Source organism: Triticum urartu, chromosome 7, assembly GCF_003073215.2.
Source record: "Triticum urartu cultivar G1812 chromosome 7, Tu2.1, whole genome shotgun sequence".
Taxonomy (NCBI): domain Eukaryota; kingdom Viridiplantae; phylum Streptophyta; class Magnoliopsida; order Poales; family Poaceae; genus Triticum; species Triticum urartu.
This window is the reverse complement of record NC_053028.1, coordinates 255,528,551-255,535,393: the sequence shown is the minus strand read 5'-3', so window position 1 is coordinate 255,535,393 and position 6,843 is coordinate 255,528,551. Positions and strand designations below refer to the sequence as shown.

At 44.9% G+C, this 6,843-nt stretch overlaps 1 long non-coding RNA gene across 3 annotated transcripts; it reads right to left on the bottom strand.

The window, feature by feature from the left end:
- Positions 1–2,564: 2,564 nt before the first annotated feature.
- LOC125524338 lies at positions 2,565–5,928 on the bottom strand. 3 transcript variants are annotated; one of them, XR_007290682.1, is made up of 4 exons: positions 5,602–5,928; positions 5,406–5,517; positions 5,191–5,306; positions 2,565–4,210 (listed from the first exon to the last, which is right to left on the bottom strand). It is a non-coding gene; the product is annotated as an uncharacterized LOC125524338 (long non-coding RNA). The 3 variants fall into 3 exon arrangements; XR_007290683.1 differs by lacking the exon at positions 5,191–5,306 and having other exon boundaries at positions 2,565–2,950; positions 3,255–4,210; positions 5,602–5,927; XR_007290681.1 differs by lacking the exon at positions 5,191–5,306 and having other exon boundaries at positions 5,602–5,920.
- Positions 5,929–6,843: the final 915 nt, after the last annotated feature.

Here is a 6,843-nt window from a genome sequence, read left to right as displayed (position 1 = left end):
CAAATCTTCGCGGCTACATGGCTGGAGGAAAGGAATGGGTCCTTGATAGTGGATGTACTGATCATATGACCGGAGATAAAGACATGTTCCGTGAGCTTGCTGAAAATGACGGCCCTCGAAAGTATGTCACTTTTGGTGATAATTCAAAGGGTAAGGTGGCCATCTCACATGATAGCTCCATACAAAATGTCATGCTCGTTGAATCTCTTGGCTACAACTTACTTTCAGTATCTAGACTTGCTGATTTTGGTTTCAATGTCCTATTTACTGAAGTAGACTGCTAAGTGTTTCGTAGAGATAATCATAAAATGGTCTTTACCGGTATACGTAGAGGAGATCTTTACATTGTTGATTTCACTAAAAAGGCTCAACCTAAAACTTGCTTAATTGCCAAATCTTCTAAAGGCTGGTTGTGGCATAGAAGACTAGGTCATGTTGGTATGCGAAATCTTGATAAGCTTATTAAAGGTGATCATATCCTTGGAATAAAAGATGTCATATTTGACAAGGATAGACTTTGTAGTGCTTGTCAAGCAGGAAAACAAGTTGGAGGAAGTCACCGCGCGAAGAACATCATGACCACAAGAAGACCACTCGAGCTACTTCACATGGATCTCTTTGGTCCAAATGCCTACAAGAGTCTCGGTGGTAACTCATTTGGTCTAGTCATAGTTGATGATTTTTCAAGATTTACGTGGGTGTTCTTTCTTGATGACAAATCGCAGGTCCAAAAGATCTTCAAAAACTTCGCTAGGAAGGCCCAAAATCAGTTTGATGTGAAGATCAAGAAGGTTCAGAGCGACAACGGAACGGAGTTCAAGAACGCAAATGTGGACACCTTTCTTGACGAAGAAGGGATTTCACACGAGTTCTCGGCTACGTACACACCTCAACAAATGGAGTTGTTGAAAGGAAGAACCGGACTCTTATCGAGATGGCAAGAACGATGCTTGATGAGTAAAAAACGCCAAAGCACTTTTGGGCGGAAGCGGTTGAGACAGCTTGTCGTGCAACAAATCGCTTGTATCTTCACAAGCTACTCGGCAAGACGGCATACGAGCTCCTCACCGGTAACAAACCCCAAGTTGGATACTTTCGAGTATTCAGCTCAAAGTGCTACATTCTTGATAAGCATCATTGAGGGAGTCCTGGATTAGGGGGTGTCCGGACAGCCGGACTATATCCTTTGGCCGGACTGTTGGACTGTGAAGATACAAGATTGAAGACTCCGTCCCGTGTCCGGAAGGCACTTTCCTTGGCGTGGAAGGCAAGCTTGGCGATACGGATATGCAGATCTCCTACCATTGTAACCGACTCTATGTAACCCTAACCCTATCCGGTGTCTATATAAACCGGAGGGTTTTAGTCCGTAGGACAAGGTACACATCAACAATCATACCATAGGCTAGCTTCTAGGGTTTAGCCTCCTTGATCTCATGGTAGATCTACTCTTGTACTACCCATATCATCAATATTAATCAAGCAGGACGTAGGGTTTTACCTCCATCGAGAGGGCCCGAACCTGGGTAAAACTTCGTGTCCCTTGCCTCCTGTTACCATCCGGCCTAGACGCACAGTTCGGGACCCCCTACCCAAGATCCACCGGTTTTGACACCGACATTGTTGCTTTCATTGAGAGTTCCTCTGTGTCGTCGCCATTAGGAAGGATGCCTCGCCCCGCTTTAAAGACGCACCGTTGCCAAGGGAGTTTTGGCTATCGGCCAAACCCTCCGGCTAGGTGGTTTTCTTATGACCGCCTGTTCGGCTTTTGCGCCGACGATGACCTCTTGAGCCATCGAAAACAATCTTCATGTCAGCTCGGAACTTGCCGAGCAGTTAGATCCAATGGAGCTTTCCTCCATAAACGAGCTCTTGGATCGCTTCGCCGCCCTGGGAGTCGCTACGGATTATGACCAGATCGGGCCTAAAACCGATCTGAGAGAGATTAACTCTCCCCAAGTCACCCATCACGTTGCCGTGGTAGAGGGACAGTGCGGCGACCCTTCATCTATCTTAAGGACTCGCTACATCCGGATTCCCGATCCCTCCAAGCCGGGTACCCGCGGAGGGGAGGATATCACTCAAGACCTGAACTTAGAGTCAGGCGACGGGCTGGATTCATTAGACAACATCCAGGCACTACAACAGGAACCCCCCTTCTGCAACACATGGATGCGTTGTTGTATGTCCGTATATGTGTTGGAAAGGTCTACACCAACAGATTAATATGTGTTGTTGTAGGTGGCGTTGCAAGGGTCTACAACAACATATATGCATCCGTTGGTAAACAATGTCAAGAAGCGTTGCAGGATAGCAACATATTGAGTTAGAGCCTAACAACACATCATATACGTTGTTGGTACCCTGCACAAGAGGATCGCCATCCAGCCCAATATTGGTTGATCCAGCCCATATTACCATCCAACAGCCCAATATAGGTTGATCAAGCCCAAATTTCTATGAGGCTGCCCAATATTGATTGATCCAGCCCAAATTTCTATGAGGCCATGACCACTTTTGCTGTTTGGAATTATTTTCCTGTACAGTTATTAGTTGGCCCGATTCAATGGAGGCTAATTTTTTAATTGACCAATTCAACTGTCCAACACAAGGTATTTTCACATCACATCACAATTAATTAGTCTATATAACATCGACGCCAAAGTTCCCAATCACGATTCATAGTTCACATTCCCCATAAGCTAAAATAACACAAGCTACATCACCACCTGCTACAACATGTAGCTTCAATACACACTAAGAAACAGATTAACAAATGAGTGGTCTTGATCCAAACATAATTGTACAGCTCTCCTCTTCATCAAAGGCACATTTGTCGAAGGCTTTTTCTCCCGACTTATTGTAGGTGGCTAGAGTTGCTCTGGTCCTTATTTGTCCATCCCAACTTTTTGGAAGATGACTTGCATATCATGCCATCACAAGAATAAGGCTAGAATTTGCAACAAAGACATAAACAGATCGGTAAGCATGAGTTACAAAAAAACATCTATCATTGCAACAAAATTCCACAGTTTAGTACTAACCCTGTTCTCCTGACTGTAGCTATGTAAATATTACCTAAAATTCAACATTTTACAATACCCTACTTTTCGTAATATCCATCATGACATTTTACCTATACTGATAAGAGAACCATATCCAAATGAAATGACAAATAAATTTAGTGGCTCGAGATATCAAACCAAAACAAAAGAAGCCATTATCCTTCTAACACAAACCACCAAGATCATTACCATCAAAGATCTGCTTGTCAAATAGGATCCCAATTTGTGAACGATCCATTTTCTTTGAAAGGAAGCATCACTCTGCCTCAATAATCATAGCTTAGGCCCCTAAAGACCAACCAAGAGATTTATCAAGTTGTATATGGAAAGAGTATTGTCATCGTAAGAGGTATTGTCTATTTTTTTGTCTGAACTCTAGCACACATATATAGTCAGGACAACAGATTCACTGTTGTTGCAAGTGGGCTGAAATTAAAGCTCAGTTAGATATCTGAGATCATTGGTGATTGGATTTTATGATGAAGTCATCATCGGCATCTTCACTGTCTTTTGCACTATGCTCCACATTCCATGATTTATTATGTTATCTTATCATAAGATTTCTTTGTTGTCTATGGAGATAATAGCCCATGCTCCATTAACCTGCACTTGTATCAATGGTGTGTTTGTCATGTATAATGCAGTGTTATTACTATAGTAAACTAGGTAGTTTTCTAACCCGTCAGCTCTGAATGATGATACAAAGCTACTACTTAAAACTATTCTAAACTGGACTGGAATACATTTAGGGATCAATCAGACTAGGTGGGGATTCCCTCATGGTTAGTACTACTAGCATAGTTGGGAGATTAGTACCTATTTGCACATTACATCTACCATAAGAGAAATAAATCAAATATACTTGTGCCTTGTAGCTAGATACAATTTGACACATATAATCAATGAGACAGACTAGCTGGGGACTACAACAGAAACGTGGAGCATACTTACTAGAACCTGGTCTGAACATAATTGGTGGGTATTTAAGGATAACAGGTGGTGCACCTACAAATTTAGCCATCCCACTGGAGGGGGGCTGCTTGGACAGTAATTCGGAAAATAACCTGAGTGGTTTCTTCAGCCAAATTTAGAGGATCTTAGATCGAAATGGCATTATGATTTATGGATCTCCCACCTCCTATACCCTGCAAAGGATAACACAGAAGATTAGATAACATAACATGGTTGAAGTTGAAGAGAAATGTCACGCTGCACACGTTGGCAGCTAGTCCTTGCTATCACGAACGGGCCGTCACCAAGATTCGCGTTAGAGACAACAACACTCTCCTTATTGAAACGGCAAAAACATTTGTCCACACCGTATAACCCGCATATCAGTAGTATTTAGCAGGTAGGACAGAGAGACTTGCGACCACCAGGTGCGCACACGACGCAGGGCCGAGCCCACAAGGGGACTTTTGCAACCAAAAGCTGACATTTATGCCCAAAGCTCCACTCCTACCACCGCTCTGAGCTGGCAAAAGCTTTCAAATTAAACCATTCTGTACTGATCTAACTAAGTATGTGCCTCATCTACCATGTATGGTGCATATAAACGATCCAACGGTAAATGCTAAACAAAACTGACACTAATTAGCAAGTTGCCATGTTAGAAATAACTACAAATTTGATTGGAAGTTAGTTTGCTGGTAATTTTGGACGGGCAATAAAAAACTAAATGGATATTTTGTATTTGTCCTAATTGCAATCGCACCAGCAATGGTTAATTGTACATTCGCAATTGATGTGCTTAATTGATGTGTTTGTGCTAACTGCAATCGCACCAACAACTATCAAAAAACCAAAAACTACTGCCGCGTCCTATACTATATTACTATAGTATATTCGCTTTGGCGGCTGGAGCTAATTTTTATTAGTACCATCTCTCTCTAACACGCACCATCGTTCATACCCAACCGTCAGTATGGTAAAAATCCCTCCCATGGCTAATGAAACGAGCAACACCGCGACACGGCATGGCCCGCGCATGCCATGTTCATGTGCGTGGGAGGCCCCAATTCCGTCTTATATCTTTGTACACAGTTGTATTGCTAACGATGTGTGAATTAAAAAGATTTTCTGACACACATCACGAGACAACTACCAGCGGTGAGATAGTACTGACCAGTAACCACCTTGTCCAGAACGGCCGCACTCTGAAGTTGAACAGCAAGCTTGCTTGGAATCGGTACTAATAGGTTGACACATGAGTAGAAGACAACAGCTGGGTCGCAGGGGATGCTTGTTTGTAGTAATTGAGTTGGCAATTAATGAGATCTATAAAGGTAGCATAAATCTGAGGAAGCTAGGTGTGGACGAGGAATCAGATACGGGAGATACCTGAGGCGAACGGACGTGCAACGAGCGGGGGTGCTCGCCGGGGACCATTGAGGAGGCGATGCGGCCGGAGGGAGGCCAAATCTGGAGGTGGCCACCGCCATTGACCTTGTCGCTGCAGCATGATCCAGGAAAACGAAGGGAGGTGAGTGGAAACGACGATGGCAGTGAGGGGAAAGGTGGCGACCGGTTTCCCTACCGTGCCCCTCTTCGTCCTCGGCGGCGGCGGGTAGAGAGCGGCGAGAAAACAACGGGGAGGGGGCAGTCGGTACTCCGCAGGGGAGGAAAAGCACCTCAGAGGCTAGATCCGGCGGGAAGACGGGGCCGTAAAGTGCGAGCAGTGGCGGGTCAGATCAGATCGGAGCGGCGGTGCTAGTACAGGTGCAGCTGCGGGAGAGAACCGGCATGGCGTTCGTGGGTTTGAGGGAGATAAAATTAGGGATTTTAGAGGTAGATTAATATGGTGGCTGGAATTTTCGCTGATCCCGCCACGCTCATCCAAAACTTTTCAGGCCCGGGTGCTCTTTTCTTTTTAGCTTTGGGCGCTCTTTCTTTGTTGGTGGAAAAAATATCGCTCATCCCGCCACGTGTATTGCCCGATTCCTTTCTCTGTTGCATAGGTGCTAGTGAACCTACATTGTTTTTCTTTTTGAAAGATCCAGCATTGCTGACTTCAATTAGATTTAATAGAAAGCAACGGAAGAACAACGAGGACGATCCGAAGATCAAAGGAAAAAAAGGCAGCCGTATTGACTGCAGAACAACACTACACTTACAAGACGGAACGCCATCCGCCCACAGCGAGCCAACGCAGCTCCGACTCCGGCAGAGAATCTACGGAGAACAAATCAAGGTTGGCGTCATGGAAGATCACCGAACGGACCAGATATCGCTCGTCATCGTACGCTACCTGGGCCCCGCACCACAACTTCGACTTCACAGCAACAAGCGGCCGAGGTAATCAACAGGGAAAACTTATGGTCCGGAATTCATTGTGTTTTCATCTAAAGAACAATGAACCACGATTCGGAAACATATTCCGAGTGCCCCAGAAGCACTCGGTCCTAACCGAAGGACCGGTCTGTTTGTTCTACGAAATCTCAATCGATTCGAGGGTTAATGATGAGGTCACCTACTATAGGTAGGGTCAAAGACATGTCATTCGAGGTGCTCTCAGGGCCTCGCATCATCATTGGTAGGTGTGATAGCCTGGCTTGTTAGGGATGATAGACTACTCATATCAATAAGGAATTCCTTCTTTTTCGGGAGCCCATTCGGACAGAACTCTAAAGTTAAGCGTGCTCACCTTGGAGTAGTGTCAGAATGGGTGACCGACCGGGAAATTGCTCCCGGGTGCGCACGAGTGAGGACAAAGTGTGCAGAAAAGACTAGTATTGATCTGTGGGGCCAGTCTAGATCCCGCCAGGAGTAACGACCACCG